Below are 18030 nucleotides of genomic sequence, written 5' to 3'. Positions count from 1 at the left end.
TATACGGTACGGTGCAGCTAACGCACACGCACCGTACCGTTTGCATGCTCATTAGCTTCCTGCTTATTGGACGATGCCAAATAGTTTTCAAGTGAATTTTCTCTCCAAACATCGCCAGCGGTTGCAACATGTGAACACTATCTTTGAAGTACCATCTCCGAACGCTTAAACCCGTACGTTCTCGCCACAAGACGGCCTGGTCCATGGTGGGAATGCGCAACAGAGAGTTGCAATGTTTACACCGAATGATGCAATGGCGCATATGCAAAACGAAGCCACCAACTGCTGCATCGCTGGGACGTGGGAGGGTGTAAATTTGGAGCATTCGGATGGTTTCCGAGCAAAGTGTTTTTGCGGTACAATTTTGTTCCTTTTTCTCTGTTCAGATCATGCACACCCGTTTGATTGTTCCCATAAGGCTGGAAATAGTACGCGTTTTGGTGGATGGCAACAAGTATAGAAATAGTATAGCCGCGCTGCTCGCGATTTACCGCCTCAACCAGCACTGGGAACTACTGCCCCTGTTGGTGCTTGTTGTAGTTGTGCGAGGGACAAAGAAGTTTCTTCACTGAGAAGCGCACTGGAAAATACAATTCACCGGAAATGTTATATCCTATTTCCAGGTAGACGTTATCGTTCCATTAACATGACACGTATTCATTCTGTTGCACAACGGTTTTGTTCGTTGTGTATTGAATTTAGTGTCCGTATGGTGTTGGTTGTATTTCCTTGTCAGGAGATGTGCTGTTAGTTTGCTATCGGGTTTCAATTATCTAAAAAAAATATGCTGAAGGTAGTTTTCACACAACAAGATATGATAAATTTTGCTTTTTAATAATCTAGTTTTTAAATGTTTAATGTTTCGAATGCTTAATGTTTCGCGTTATTTTGCTATTGATTTATTGCTGTCATTCTGAGTACTGCCTATTGTACATTTTCTATTGTTTAGTCAATGACATATGCTCAACATGTGACAGGTATAATTAAACCAATCAAATGTTATTCCGTTGACTTTAAACGCGTCCGTAATTAAACTTTTGTTTGTAATACACTATTGTCAATCGTTCCTAATTGGTTTAATCATTCATAATTCCATGTAGTTTCTATTGCTGAACTGCGCTCGCACATAGTGTAACAGACACAATTTGCATAGGTCAGCATTATTGTTTGAAATAGCGTTCTTTTCATAATGATACGATTGCAATGCATTGTCGTACAAAGGAATAGTTAACATTTATTAAATCATTCGATCGTTCAATTGTCAATTGGTTCCTTTACCTACAAATGATCATGTCTGATTCATGTGCAATTTTTGGTAAAAGTAAGGCTCAGCCCTCTACGTTACGCTAGCGTTACGCGTAACGCCTGTTTATCTCAAATCCAAGCAGCATTATTTGAACGCCTTTTTTAACCGTCGTAGATAAGCAAATTGATAGATAATAATGTCTAATAATACAAATCTTATGAATTTTCAGCAATCGTTTATAAGGTTTAGATTCATTGATAATTCATTAAAATAAAAATAAAAATATGTGACTATTTCCTTTACTATTTTTGATATTCATTAATATTATAGCAATATTAATAATTACTTTTAAAACAATTTAAATATTAAAATACTTATACATTTCTTAGCCTCGGCATATTGGTAAAACTATGATATTGGAATTATAATCATTGTGTACATTTATTAATTAACCTAATTCATCACCCTTATAAAAGCCTTTAAACTAAATGTAATTATGATTTAAAATGGCCAGAACCGTAGATTTCATAGACAATAAATACATGTCATACATTTAACTTAATTAAATATATTTTACATGTTGTTTTATTTTATACTTTTGGAAATTATACTCCAATTTAAGGCTTCAAGAGTTTTTCGAACTTTTATTGGCTATTTTTCATAAACTATGTATAAAACTTGTGTTTCAGAATTAAATTTCCTTGATATTGGTTAATCTTAAAACATAAAACTTTTATTTTCATCGCAGTTTTAAATATTTTTCATTTAAAAATTGACTCTGGTCGGTCGCGTGGATGACAAAACTATAATAAAAATGTACTTGGGAATGTCTCATGGCATGTAACGCTTCTCCTATGTAACGTAGAGGGCTGAGCCTTACTTTAACCCAATTTTTCTAAGAAGCCTTTTAGTGAGCAATCGATTTTAATGATTATTTTCGATCATATGGTTGCTTAGCATGGCTGAAAGGCATCACACTCTTTGCGTCACCTGAATTGAATTATTTGAAAAATCGAATTTTTTCTCCGTTTAATTTCTTCTAGTTTACTCATAATTATTTTTAAATGTCGTTCAAATGCAACTATTTCCGCTGAACACGCGCGCTACAGCTACATCATATCGCATACAACTGACAATCATGTTTCATTCATAAATGTCCTACTGTCTTGTATTGCGCCCCATGCATTCAGAATAATCATCCAATAATCTTTTTCTTTCCACCCACCAGCAATCCATCAGCTGTTGCTGTCTGCATGTTGCTGTTGATGTAAAGAATGCCCCTTTTCCCATCCCTGAATAGCACACACACATACACAATCACATTGCTACATGGAACAAATCAATACAAAACTGGAACGTGTACGTGTGCGCCTGGAGTAGGATCGGTCTAAATGTAGCCCATTAGTAACATTTGCGCCCGTCCCGAGGAGCGCGTGGAAAAGCGCATTATGATAGACCGGGGCAGGCTACGGGCTCACGCGCGTGCCGTACCGTACCACACAATCGCCCGGAACGGAGATAATTGCTACAGCTAAGGGTGAAAAACACTATCACACGTTTGAACAAACAGCTGCCACAATGAACATCTAATGAGGATCTAATGTCTCTCCGACTGGTAGCTGCTTGCATGGGAGTGTGTGTTGTTGCTTTGGCTTAGAACGGCGCGAGCTGTTTGTTTGGTTTCGGTAGCAATAAATTGTTTTTCTTTAAATCACAAAACTTGGACTCCGTCTTGAGCAGGTGGAGAAAGTTTCAATTGGACTTTAACTCGAAGCAATCATACTGTGGCGACGCTTGCTTGCTTGCTCGTAGAACGTTACCGTTATGGGTCGCCATCGTTTCCAATGCCGTGATAGCTTGTAATTGAACGCTTATATCAATTACAGCCCCAGCTCAACCGTGACACCGTAAAAGAATGCTCCTTAGCCCACGAGTGACACACGCACGGCATCGCCGGTCCCCGGTACCAGCAGCAACAGAGTCCCATCAGATAGAGGAAACAACTTTTCTTCCTCTTCCCACGCGGTTCGCGAACATGTGCGAAAGCGCATCGCGTACAGATGTCCCGCGTTACCGTTGCCGTCGTCTGGGCCGTCGTGCTGGGTGGTTGGTAAGGAACGCTTTTATGGATCGTTGGCTTGTAGCCCGACGGTTGACGAAGGCTCCAGGGCAGCAAACAATCAACCGTACCGGCGTTGGGAGGCAATATTTGATATACCAGTAAATGTGTGTGTGTCTTTACTTTTTTTAGGAGGCTTTGATGGCAGAGGGAGAGAGTTGGTGCAGTTTGTTTAAGTATCCGCATAAAGGCTGTTGGTATTATAATATGCTTTCCTGCCCGCTGTGTAAAATGGAATTCAAACAATCCGGAGGTGTGTGAGTGTTCGTTTGAGTGGGACTGGGCAGCTAAAAGGTTAGCTCGGTGTTTGTGTTCTGGATGAAATTCAATGTTTGATTACGCTTTAATGAAAAAATGTTTCATTTGTTTGAGCGATTTTAAATGATTTTTTTTGTGTAATTGGATTGTAATTGGCATTTGGCATTATTTTTGAATTTTGGATATGGTTCAGAAATTTTGAATAAAGACAGATAGATAGAGAGATAGAGAGATAAATAGAGAATATGTATATAAACATTGAAAGGAAATAAATGGGTTTGGGTTCCATGGTCCAGTCGTCAGCTCGCAAAACTTAACAACATGCCTTTTCTTGTTCAATATAATTGTTTGATTTCTTTTTTTTCTTTTCTTTTCTTTTCTTTTCTTTTCTTTTCTTTTCTTTTCTTTTCTTTTCTTTTCTTTTCTTTTCTTTTCTTTTATTTTCTTTTCTTTTCTTTTCTTTTCTTTTCTTTTCTTTTCTTTTCTTTTCTTTTCTTTTCTTTTCTTTTCTTTTCTTTTCTTTTCTTTTCTTTTCTTTTCTTTTCTTTTCTTTTCTTTTCTTTTCTTTTCTTTTCTTTTCTTTTCTTTTCTTTTCTTTTCTTTTCTCTTCTTTCTTTTCTTTTCTTTTCTTTTCTTTTCTTTTCTTTTCTTTTCTTTTCTTTTCTTTTCTTTTCTTTTCTTTTCTTTTCTTTTTTTTATTCCTCTCATTATGTTTTCTTTTCCTTATTTCTCTCTTTCTCGATTTATTACTCGCTAACAAACACAACCAAACATTTCCTAAGCACCCCTCAACTCGCTTAGCTTCAATCACTCACAGACAAAAGGCTGATCGCGTTTGCTGAGTGGCGCATAAAAGAAACTAAATTAAAAATCCTCACACTTCAAACAAGCCAGCAAAACAAAAACGAAAAAAAAAATCTGTTTCACTCAAGCATTTTCAAATCGACATTCCAGCTTTCCCCGGTAATGAGCAACACGGCGAAGAAAAAGGTACGGCGAAATGTTTTAGCACGGCAACACCTACATATCTGTGCCAGCTTGGCAAAAGACACGCAACGTGGAATGTTCATTTTAACATACTTTCCCGTTTTCCAGCGTTCCGAGTGCACTCGTCGTTGAAGTGATTTTTATCCCTCATTTTGTAATGGTTTACTTTGCTTTGCCGCGATTTGAATGTGCCTTTTGCTTTGCGTAATATTCAAACCGGTAATCTGGTAGCCACATATCTTTGCTTGTGTACAGTCTGTTAAAACTATCTCGCAACTACCGGGCGTCGGTATTTTGGGGTGTGTAATTTTCAGTATACAATCTCATCAACCTACATCTGAACCGTTTTTTTAATGTTTTGGAAAGCAACGGCAACACTTTACCACGGCGAAACGTTTGTGCTTTCGGGCCTGACAACAACTTGCCGGTGACAAAGGGACACTGGACCGATGTTCTGGCGTGTGCAGGCGTCCCGAAACCAGTGCTCGGGGTGACTGGGTTGGTGTAAAAGTTTTGTGGCAAGCATTTTTGCGTAGGTTTCTCGCCAAATGTTTCACTTCCACCACAACTGCCGGTACGGTGCGCTGGGGAGTGAAAGCTCACAAATTGGAAACGGTTCAATTACAAAGAAGATATTTAGATTGTTCTTTTGTGTAGTTTGGTCCAACGGGTTGTATGGATTTGTTCGAAAAGTCAAATTTAGAAGTAGAAAATACTATAGAATAACTGAACATTAATAAAACTATTTCATTATAGTAGCTTTCTTTTATATATAAGCTTTCTTATAAGCTTTGTCCGCTCCAATTTGAATTATCATTTTTATCAAATTTTAAATCAAATAAATTATACCGTTTCCAATTAAACTGTACTAAATATTGTTTTATTTGCATACTTTCAGGCGTTTAGCAAGGCTATCGAGGTGTAATCCTTATTTACACCGAATCATCCAGCGGAGACTCATTAAAAAATAAATAAAATTCTTCCCATCCAGCTTAATGTTCCTTTCAATTAGTCCCCAGCTGTGTCTCAGAAATTTGTAATAAAAACGAACAGAAACAATACTAAAACTTAAAATCGCTTCTTCAACGGTAGAACCTCACGCTGCGTCACGATTCTCCCAGTTCTGTGGACCGCAATCGATTGCTACACGGTAATCAATCCGCAATCGGGTTTGATTTCACCCGTCACACTGGCTCACTCAATTGACTGCGACAGCGATTTTAGCTCGAGCGATCAAATTACGCTGTCGCCACATCAATTAGAACTTATTAAAGTTGGCCTGGTGGCTGTGCGTCTGGCGGCGGGAAAGCCGATACGCTCGAAAGTCCTGGCAATTTCACTCGCGCTACGCGTCACGGTGCTTCTTCCAGATCGTTCCGTTGCCTTTGGCTAGCGACGTTGGGGTCGACCCGCGATGTCGCGTAGGAGGTGAAGTTGATTTAAACTTTTGACTTTTGGCCAGGAATTGGCGTGATTGTTGCTTTACTTTTCAGTCTCGGGGTGGGAAAGATGAAGACGTTTGGTGAGGATAAACAAACGTTGTTTTCATAATGCGCTAAAAATAGGGCTGAAAGTATGACGCTGTGAGCCTTCTGAAAATGCTGATATTTTTTTGCCTTTCTTCTCGGGGTTGCAGTGCAACACACCGGTGAAGCCTTTCAGCTGGGAACTGGATTGTGCTATATGAACACGAAAACATACACTGAAACACCTTTCACTCCAAGAATCATATGGCTCTCACAAAAAATGGGATACCAAACAACCAAGCGTGAAATTCGTTTTCGTTTCATGCATCCGATGCGTAGCGTGGGGAGCACACAGCACACAAATTAATATAGACCTCCAGGAAAACAAAATCACTTAATCAACACGCGTGAAGCAATTCGCACGAAAACGCGCGAACTCGTGTGTGTGCTGTAAATATAGCTCAAATATACTCCAATTAGTGGCTGTTAAGGGTGTTTAAACATGTTGCAAAAGTAATAAGACGTTTATTATGACGCACTATGGTACTTTAGCCTGCGTGTGGAAGCTTTTAAGTGTGATTTTTGACATTTATTACGAGCTTCTATTAGATTATCTTGCTAATTGATGCGCAGCAAACAATGATTTAATAGAACTAGAAAGTAAATTAGATTACAGAAAATCTTATATTTTTTTCAGTAGCAATTAAAGACTACTATTGAATTATCATGCATCCAATCTAATGCATCGCCTGTAACGATAAAGCATCAAATTTTTCGGCAATATAAACAAACCTGTTTGCATTTGGCTTGAAACTTGCTATTATTATGAAACAACACTATGCTACAGCCGCCCAAAATAAATAAATTTCAATCATGTCTATTGAGGATCATTTATAAGAATCAGTAATTATCTGTCCGCACCCCAATGAAAGAGTGTCCGCTCGTAGCTTTAAAGTTTACATCCTTTTTCTCACTCCATTCTTTTCAACGTCTTATAAACTCAAGGTTATTTCTGTTCCCTTAAACGATACAATGTTAGGCGATGTTATTCCCTTTGACCTACGGAAAGAAAGGGAAAATGAGCGCTCAAAAAATCGGCGTAAGAGTGAGAACTTCCAGCACACAGGAGCGAAAAAGGAGCTCGCAAGCAAGACAATGTGTACAAGTGGATTCGTAAATTGTTGTCATAATTTCACCCGAGCAACAATGAGCGAAATAACAGAAAAGCTCTCCCACCACGGGGAGCTTATGATGGATTCGTGCAACAGCTAGCAGGCACGCGTGCGACCCAACAACGCGCTAGCCGACCAACCAGTGGTTCGTGGTTCGTGGTGGTGGTGGTGGTGGTGATGAAGAAACATAAATTCATCTACAACTTTACCCGCCCATTGCCCTGCTCGCAACTGTAGCCCCCAGTGCAGTCACATCTACTGTCCATTGCTCAGCAGCTTTCCAATGGGACGAAGGGTAAAAACGGCCTCAGTTCTCTCTCTCTCCGGCAGACTGTGAATGCTGGACAAATGCGGTTCGGTTCTGGATGGGGCCAGGGTTTCGGAATAGTTTTCTGAATATATTATAACTTTGTCCCGCTCCTTTGTCTTCCCTTCCTCATTTACCCCAAACCACCGCCCAGCATTTGCATACATTCCCCCTCCGGAGTTGGAGCTGCGGTCGGGATCGAATGGTATGGAACGTAAGCCGTCAGTGTAAGCGAACGTTGGAGCCTCGTGAACACTCGGTTTTCCCGCATGTCATCCCGTCATCAAAACCCGCTAACTTCCGTTCTGATGATACCGTTACTGTTTACGATCGGTGGTGTGGAAAACGTATTTCGCATTGTTTTAAGTCGTCGGGTTCGGGAGTAATGGGGAGGTGCAATATGTTCGTGCGGAAAAGACGACTTTAAATCGAGAAAAAGCCCTTTCTTCAGCGCTCCCGCGTGTAGGTAGGTTTCCAATGCAACGGTCGCGGTGCCGTCATGGTGCTCGTTGGAAGGCATTTTTTATGGCGTGCATACACACTTGCTTGTAACCGTTCGTCTAATCGTAGATTGAATTTAAACAGTACAGAAAATGATGCATTTATTTTATTTCATCATTTTCCTTTATGGCTACTGACGCTGAGAAAAAATTAACTCAATGAATTCTTCTGATGCTTTTTGATACTCTTAAGTTTATCATAACCTTTGCAAATGAAGTTTATCTGTTGTGAAATGATGAGCAGATTGTGAGGGTTTGTTCTTGTTAATTTTATCTATTCTATTCTAGTCTAATCTAATCTATTCTTGTTAATCCTATCATTTAATTGCAAATGAATCAAAATAGTTTGTTCCTCAAGGATGCTCGTTTTAAATTTTACATTATGTAAACAGTTTTGTTTTTCGTTTCAAACTGATGATAGTTCTTTAGTGTAACATGTAACATGTGTAACATTTTCTTTCCGTAGGCCCCAGGGAATAACATCGCCTAACTTTGTATCGTTTAAGAGAACAGAAATAACCTTGAGTTTATAAGACGTTGAAAAGAATGGAGTGAGAAGAAAGATGAACCCAATGGTGTTCTAGTAACATTCTACACCTTTGTTAAATCAAATTTTCAGTGATATCTTTTTCCTTTTTCGTCATAATAGGATGTCTATCCTAGAAGACAAACTTACATTCAATCAACATCTTGAAAGTCTTGTCAATAGTGCTACCAATACTCTAGATTCGAGCAACCGCTGGACCGCCGGTTGAACGACTGCAAGACTGGAAAAAGTGCTAAATCTTTTCATCAGAATTGCTTTTTACCTGCATGCAGATTCAAATCAGCAGGCCCTGTTATGACACTCAATTTTGGCCTTGTTAGCCCTTCATTCTGTGGTGATCCGACGTACTGCAGCACATGCAGGCTTCATCTCCAAAATTCTTGATGGCAGCATTGACGCACCGGCACTCCTTGGATCACTGGAATTGTAAGCACCTGCACGTCAGCTAAGAGTGCGGAATACTTTGAATGACATTTTCGTCGTACTGTGTTCAGATCCAAAGACCCTTTACTTACTTGTGTTCGTGCATTTAATCAAACTTCCTTCTTCTCTTCTTCCCTCACGCTTAGCGTTCAAACCGGCTTTCGTTATAGAGATTATGAATACCCTTTCTTGTTACTGTTCAGGATACGTTGTATTCACTAACTAGTTTTTAAGCTAGTATTTCCTTAGATATAAACCAGGTAAAGGTATTGTTTAACCTCTCTAAGCTAACTATCGAAATCAATTGAAATTGATATTGACTAAAAATGGCTAAAAAATCCATAACAAGAACTCCTTTACACAAATTTGATGCTACAGCGATGTAGCTTTGTAACAAGGACGATTTGCTTCACATCGGTTTAAAATGTCTTAAATACTCAAACATCTTTCAACCAACTCCAAACACTACTACAAACCATGTGCCATATGTTCACTTAATTCATTTTCATTTCAAATTAAAAAAAAAGCCCATTGCCAACGGGGTTTATGATTCGATTTCACCGATTGAGTTGTCCCAAAACTTTGCACAAACGTAACAAACAATTAAGCCCACACACTCGGGCGGAATAAATTCCCCTTCTCGACCTCCACAAAAACCGTGCAGTATGATGGTCACGTACGAAGGCTTCCAGCTATGTGCAAAGCAACCCGACCCGAAACAGTTGGTACGGGTACGGACCGACACGTGGTTCAACCGCCTCTCGTCAACCTCCAGCTTTTATTTTAAACCTCATCACCCGTCACCCGACACACAATGGCAATGGTGACAATGTGCGTTACACACACACCCTGTGTGCAATCATACTTCAATCAGGTCAATCGATTAAATCAATCAGGACGGCTGATTGGTTTCACCGGCCACCCAGGAGTGTGTTCCGCAACAGTGTAAAACTCCTCCGCGCAACTCCTGGTGAAGCTTCTCACACGTACGTGCCCGCTTGTACAGACCCGGTAGAGTTAATAAATTCAGCAAATATTCGCAAGCTCACATCGGCACCAACAATAAACCTTGCGCTCGAATGGATGAAGTGGTTTGCGGGTGAAGTACAAACAAAAATTGATGAAAAGTAACGTTGGCTCGCGTTGCCCGCTGGTGCAAGGTGTAAACGAAATGGTGTTAAAATAAATCGATGCGGTAAAAATAAAGACGGCGAACGACGAACACCCAGGACGTAGCGTAACGCATGTGGCACATTGTGTTTCACGCGCCTTCATTATGTCTGCGTGTTATACGGGTGGCGTAGAAAAGCGTGCAAAACGACCATTGTGTTTGAAATTTGCTCGAATTAATTTAAGACCGTGCGGAAATGGAACCGTTTCCTTCGTTGTTTTCTTGTTTCTATTTAACCATTGCTTCCAAAACCATGTGCTTGATAGGTGTATTTTAGGCTCGATAAAGTGCTTTAATCCATCGTAAGCTTTTTGGCCTGGTTTCGTAAGGTGAGCGATGCTGAGGATTTCCTTTTTATTTTCAGCAAACCATAATATTGTTCCCGAAAAAGAGAAAACAATTACCGAAATTTCTTTCTTCGTTCCGTACTCCCAGCCACCACCAAAAGGGAGGGATGTAAAATATTTGCTTATGCACAAGCCACGTGCCAGGGTTTGTAGAATAAATAATTGCACAAACAACCATGCAAATAGTACGTGTTTGTGGCAGGGATTTGGAAAACTCACACAGTTTACGCATGTGCTTCGGTGGGAAAAGGACAATCATACGTGATCGGTCGGAAGGTTTCTTGGGACGAATAAAAACCCTTCAGGATGTAAGCAGGGATCTTTCGGGGGGTTTGACAAGATATTTTTTCAGGGTGTTATGTGACGGGCATTATATTTTATTATGTACATAGTGTAGTAATGTAAGGAGTTAGATATGAGACCACAAAGCAGGTGAAATTCTAGTCCTGTTGAATAATCAGGAGCATGATATTAGCAGCATTAAACATATCGCAAATAACATGTTTAGGAGAAAATATGGCCGAAACCGTAATAATGTTAATATAAACACGAATTAAAAATATCATGTCTGGGAAAGGAAACAGGCAATAGTAACCTGTTGAGGATTTTATAGAATAAAAATCATCTTAAGTAGAGCACTAATCGCAATCGATAGGCAAATAGCATTATATCAGTTCACGTGGTAAGATTTTTTCAGTTTTTTTTCTTTTGCATTTCAATGTTGTTTAAAAATGTTCTAATTTTCACAATAAAGCTTTTGTTTACCTTTTTCATTTATTACTAACTGTATTCGTTTGATGTATACATTTAATTTTATGAGTTATATAGCATATCGTTTGAAAATAAGTTAATTGTTCACGATAAAATGAAACTTATCAAGAAATGAATCTGCTTTTTGTGCCTTTCAACGAATGAACTGAAATCATAGTGCTAAGCGATTATGTTATAGTATTAGTTTGCCTGAATTATGAAGCCTTTTAGTTAGAAATGAAAATCAATTCAATATAGAAAACAAGCAGCTTGTATAATATAATGCAACGAAAAAATATTGCCATAAGATAAAAGAGCTCATTATCGAATTTTCCATTATTTATGCACTTCGATCAAAGCTGCTGGCTGACTATGAAAAAGCCCACTGTTGAATAGAACTTTGGGACCGATAGCTTAATGATACACTATTTCACATTGACTTGTTGATTCGCATTGTTTGGTTTGGCCCATTCGACCGAAAATGTTCCTCCAGTTATCTCGATAATCTATACAAAGCGTATTTCCCGGCAAAACCTAACGGGTAATCCTTTTTATGCGATACTCGCAGGTCGTAAAATAATGAAAAGTCTGTTGAATTAAAAAGATTAAAAGATCATAGCCTTGGGAAAAATAAAAATGTTTTGCTTCCCTACGTGGAACAAGCAATTTTAAACCGAAAAGCACATTAAACAGAGCTTTGCTATTAAACATAAAAGCTTTTTCAAATATTGAATTTTATAACGAATTTATTTTTTGATCTTTTTCTCCGCTCGTATGTGGATCCAATACTAGGTACTTTTTTCAATTTCACACTAAGAAACCCATCCATACTCAACATTATCGACACTCGTTACTTTGAATTTAAGTTAAATTGTTTAAATTTAATTTAAATGCTGACATTAATAAACTTTCCTTTGATGACATTAATGCTACCATAAAACTCATCGAACTGTTTTTCACCTTTGCACCTACCGATGCTTACCAATGCTAGGCACCACCAATTTGCTCTCTCTCTCTCTCTCTCTCTCTCTCTCTCTCTCTCTTTCTGTCTCTCACACACACATACATTCGAAGCGGTAATCGCATCAAAAGCCGGCTTTCTACTACACTTCAAAAGCCGCTATTTGTTTGATGGTAGCAACACGTTTGTTAGTGTCATTTTGAATCGATTCGGGTTATCAAGATGGTTATCTTGAGTGCTGGCAGTTTCGTGTGCTCCCTTTGTTGTGTGTGTGTGTAATTAAATAGCACAGTTTGTATCCGAGCTCCAAAATGTGTGGGACGTTGCAGACGACTCATTTTGACTCGTTTGCTCGAATAAACGCATTCGCAAAAATATGTTTGTCTATTGAGCAAATTTAATTATCCCATTTCCGAAGATGCGGGAGACAATGAAGGCTAAGCGTAGGGTATAGTTTTCGCACTAATTAATTTAAAATATGTTGAATAATTTCGCAACAGCTTTCATCTTGCTTTTTTCTAGCAACCTTTTTAATACAACTAAAAAATGGTACGAGTGTTTGAACGCAAAGCATAATGTTTTTTTTTTTCCCACAATCGACCTATGCTCATTTTGATGCTGCACGATTATCGCACATGATCGAGTCGAACCAATTTCTGAGCGCTGCTAATAAATATGTAAGCAGCTTACGCTTGATTCATGAATTTTGCTGCTCTGGATCGATTTTTCCACTTTGCCATCCCTGTTTCAGGCTTCGACAGTCGGTTTATGGTTAACATTGCACAAAACCTAAATGTGCAATAGGTGGGTGCTGAGTGTTGAAATGCCATTCAGGCCCACACAAACAAACAGATGGTGAAAACAGTCAGCACGCGTACAAAAAGGTACGCTGAAATGTGAGATTTGCTCATACGATTACACCGATAGGGGTTCCCACATCCAACTCCCGGTCGCAACCCCTGTTGCGAGCCCCGTTGAAACCCGAACCTACCTTGGCTTGAATGGCTCCAAAAGTTTGACCATAAAGTTCTGCCTGATTAGATCATTTGGAAAACCTCGGCTCATCTTTCCAATAACCTCTCTCACTCTCTCTCTCTGCTCCAAAACCCCCCTTCTCAGACGAGTTGGCATGGTGGCACTTTTCAATAACTCATAGGCGTACCGTTCGGGTTTTACGGGCACGTGGGGTTTGGTGTTTGTTTGCCCCGGTGGTGTTTGTATGCGTGTGACCTTTTGTTTTGCAGCTAATCAATAAACACACAAACAGAATAAAACAACACAAAAAGCAAGGGGTAAAGGGGACAACGGGGTAGAAGTGAGCAGAAAGTTGATCCACAACGGTACGGGACCAGTTGCTGGTGCGAATTGGATTGTGCCCGATAGGGGTGTTTGGTTTTGGGCGAGCCGCCAACGAAACCCACGCATGAAGGGGGCATTTTTTTTGTCCGGGTAAAACTTTTCGCATCACTTTTGGAGGATGCACGCTTGGGGGAGGGAAAAGAAGATGGTTACTAAATGCTAACGGTAGAGATAAGCAGACAGAAGATGCGCAATAATGGAGACGCCTGATCTTTTACTCGGACATTGACGGCAGATCGATCATCGTTATGTGTGCTTCGGACGGGTGTGATGGCGGAGATTTTTTCTTGTTTTGTCAGAATTTCAGAATTTTTTTCAATTTTTTTTTCTTAGTTCAAGAATTATCTATCTTTTACTGTTATAATATAAAAAAAATATCATTTGAACTACCTATGCTTCATAGACACCACATCAATCTCATCAATTTCTAGTCATTAAACATCAATTTCAATCAATCAGCAACTTTTTTAACATGTTTGCTATTATCAGCTATTGCACTCCTCAAAATCTTTTTACAGGGTTTTCCAGCGGGTTTCATAGATGGAAAGTAACTTGATTCTTTCCAATGGGAAGTGAACTTTATATGAGGGGAATGGGACTCTATGCTATCCTTTTCAGATAGGTTTATTGGAAATTGCCATTCGATTTGTCCAACACGCATTCTACAAAGACCAGTTCCAATCACATACAGTTCATTTCACATAAGAAAGATTCAAGAAAGTGTCCAACAACTATGAGAACTGCTGTAAAACACTGTAATCTATATCAATAAAATGCATACTTGCCATCGTGCTTAAGAATTGTGATGTGAATGAATGGCAAGAAGAAACAATATCGAGATAGAGATTTTCATTTAAGTGCTGAAATAATGATAAAAAAAATTCAAATTATATTAGACTTTCTTAGCTTGACTTTTTTTTAAATAAATTTTAACAGGGTTGGCTACCATTTTTCCATTGAAACAGTTTGTCGCCCAGTAGCAAGGCATAACAATCAGGATTCTTGGTAAAATTAAACAAATGGAACCGTATTAACAATAAAGGTCATGTTAAACCTAACGGCCCAAGCTACACGGTTCAGCATTTAGTCGTAACTGTTGTAATCTTTAATCAAAAACAATTCACTCACACATAGACACAAACTCCAACAACGAACAAAACACAATTATTAGTGTCTGTTTTAATGCGGCTGCTTCACGAGCAGTTCATTTTTTTCTGTTGCTCCACAGTTGACAGTTGCCAGACACTTCTGGCGGACCAGACCAGTAACGACACGAAAGTTTGCTAGACACATTTGTCGATTCGACAGTGCGTTATTGTTCGTTTCCAGCGTAACTGAAACAGCTGCGCGCAGACATAAACACACACACACAAACGCATAGCCCCGGAGGTCAAATCGTTCTTGTTTTCTTGCGCTATTAGTTTGTTTCCCCGAAAACCATTTTGGGCAAAGTTCAAATCAAAGCCATTGCAACAATTCAATCAGTGTGCTTTTGATGAAGGTTATTTTAATGTATTTTATGCTTCTTATTTTGTAGGTTGCTTTAATGAGTCGTGTAATTTTTACAACTTTCGTTGAGTGTAGACATAATTCATTAAACATGGTGATATTAGAAGAATTATCTCTTTCGTATGGCAATGTCAGCTCATCCCGTATTAAACTGATTTAATTATGAGGCTTTTTCGCTTTAAAAACATATCCCAAAAATTCAGCTGATACTTCTAATCCTTACAGAGTTTCCCACGATTTATTGGTCAGTTCCCAAAATATTTTGGTGTGTTCCCACAATTTTTTGGTCGTATCCCATAGATTTTTGGTTCGTTCCCATAATTTATTGGTATTTTCCGATTGGATATCAATACAATTGGACCAAAAAATTCTGGGAAGCGACCAAAAAATCGTGGGAACCCACCAAAAATTGATGGGAACCGACCAATAAATCGTGGGAAACCCTGTAAAGAGAATGAGAACAAGCGACATGATATTTTCAACAGTTCTTTATAATTGCAAAGCAGAGATAATCATTCCTATTGCACCGAACCGATCATACCGATCTCCATCAAACCCGTTCGAAAGCTTCACTAACATGCAATACACTACTCCTTTGGATGAAAATGATTTGCTTCGTGTTTACTGAACAAAGAACGCATCACGCACACACACAGAAGTACACACACGAACCGATACAAAACATCGAACACACAACAGAAACTGACCGCCGAAAAAGTCAAATTCACGGTCGTGGTACGCTCGTCGTGGGCGCTCGACAGCAGCACAAGGTAGAGCGCGTTACGCTGAGACGCTGCACGCTGCCATTGTCCCTGCTGCGTTTCCTTCAATGGCACAGCGGACCACGTCTACCACACCAATCCACACTCCTCCTCTCTCCTTCCCCCAAACGGCTAGAAGAAAGTGGGGGTGTAACTGTTTATTTTTAATTTCCCCGGTGCTCTATTTATTCTGGACAGTCCCGCCCAACTACCCGGCCTCATCGGTTCATCGGATCGTCGTCGCTGAATGTACATTTAGTCGTCGACGGCAACCGGTCGGCTGGTGTTGTTATGTGCGTCACTTGTGCCAAATTATCCATCTCTTCCGGTATCACACACCGAGAGGATATACCCAATTCGGGGCGATGCATGGCACATGATGGGAGGCAAGAGAGAGAGAGAGCAAGTGTGGCAAAAAACGACACATTCGTCTGCAGTCAGTAACCTCTGACGGACTGTTCCTTCATCATTATTGTTATTATCATCATTATTATTATTATCATCACCATCGACCGTCTGTCTCACTTTATGCGATGTGGGCCTGACTGTCTCTCTCCTTTTTTTTTGGTTTTGCTCCCTTTTCAACTGCACACCCGTCACAAAAACCCCGTTTCCCGGTGGGCCTCTGGACCGGTCCAGGCCAGAAATTATGCAGCAGAAAAATCAACTAATGAGGATCGGTTTTATTGCGTGTCTATTTTTTTGTTTTGTTTTTGTTTCGTTGCTTTAACTTTCCTCTTTTGCCTAGGTTTGATACATCCACACTTTCCCAACTTTTGCTATCTTTTGTGTGTTATTTTTGCCTCCCTTCCTGTTAACTTTTCCTTTCTCTTAACCATGCAGTCACCCAACCAACACTTACGTTCTCATTTATGCGAGCTGTGTATTTGCTGCTGCGTTAGAGATCATTACGGTTTGTTTCGGTTTGTCCACTGCCGGGTCAGACGAAGGGAGAGAAGACAAACCAAAAACAGGAGACAGTACCCAGTTGTTGCTTACTTGCCAAAAGGCAAAGTAATTAAATTTCACACTTCACACAGCGGAGCCGGTAATGACTTCACCCTCCGGCGGCGATCACCGGCAGGACCGGAAGTGAAGGGTCAACTTGTTTTTTATTTTTTGTCGCACTTCAATCTTTAAAACCACACAAAAACACACACACACAAACCAAAGAACACCAGCGGCCGAGTTTCGTTTATAGGTCAGTTAAATGCTTTTTTGCTTTCACCGATTGTAAAGTATTTTTTTGTAAAACATAAACCCGGACCGGCAATGCTTTCTGCTCCACGTTTTAAAGCTACCACAAAGACCCTTCTCACACACGCACGTGTTGTGCTGCACGCGTCAACAACCGTACACGAACGAACCCAGCCCAGAGGGATGCTGCTGACACGCGCGGTGTTACTCCTGAACCGTTTCCGGTGTTGCCCGGCGTTCGGCAAAAAGGCGTCCGTTCGCGCCGTCTTTCACCCAATGACTGAGCCGGCATTTGTGTGCGGGACCGCCAGGACCAGACTGCTCGGAAGCGGGTTTTTGTTTTGGTCGACGTTCGGCGTGCGGCGTACGAACGCGGCTTGTGCCGAACGGTCGGATGAACCCTGGCAACAAAGAGGTGCTCGTGCCTTGGCCGTGGGAATGCGAATGCGCACGGATGCACTTGAAACTGGGCGAAGCGGGACGGCAAACCGGCGAGCTGGTTGTTTATCGCCGGAAAATAATCCACATCGGTTTGTTTTGGGGGGGGGGGAAGGGGAACGGATGGTGCGTGTGTGAGTGTGGTGCGGTTGGCACGACAAAACTTGCTAATGGATTTTCACGGTATTACTGATGCGGAGGGCACAGTAATGTGGATTGGGAAGTGGGGGGAAAACTTGCCGCACCAAGCGGACAGCAATAACAAAGGTTGCCGGCTGACGATGGATGAATGCCCGGCAAGTGTTCATTCCCGGCCAGTACCGGTGCATATGAGGCGGTGGTATGAGATCATCAATTCATGATTAGTGTGGTGTGTTGTTAATTATCACGATAAAACAATCGATTTGAAAATATTTTATTGCTTTTATCAGACGTAAAATAATGTTTAATATTTAAAAATAATGCTTTGGCAAACGATTGCACTCTACAAAATTATAGTTATCTTTAGCAAT

At 40.1% G+C, this 18030-nt stretch overlaps 1 protein-coding gene across 4 annotated transcripts in view; it reads right to left on the bottom strand.

Annotated features, from left to right (window-relative positions):
• The window catches only part of LOC121593290, a 58922-nt gene extending 41525 nt beyond the window's left edge, over window positions 1-17397 (bottom strand). The window contains exon 1 of one of the 4 annotated variants that reach the window (XM_041915533.1): window positions 16746-17397. The gene's annotated coding sequence lies outside the window, so the exon portion shown is untranslated. Of the gene's footprint in view, window positions 1-13245; window positions 13465-15663; window positions 15847-16745 lie in introns of those variants that run through there. The other 3 variants (XM_041915535.1, XM_041915534.1, XM_041915536.1) reach the window with 3 other exon arrangements.
• Between the last annotated feature and the right edge of the window lie 633 nt (window positions 17398-18030).

The sequence above is a fragment of the Anopheles merus genome, chromosome 2L (genome assembly GCF_017562075.2).
Source record: "Anopheles merus strain MAF chromosome 2L, AmerM5.1, whole genome shotgun sequence".
In the NCBI taxonomy this organism is placed as follows: Eukaryota; Metazoa; Arthropoda; class Insecta; order Diptera; family Culicidae; genus Anopheles; species Anopheles merus.
This window is presented reverse-complemented; position numbering and strand designations above follow the sequence as displayed.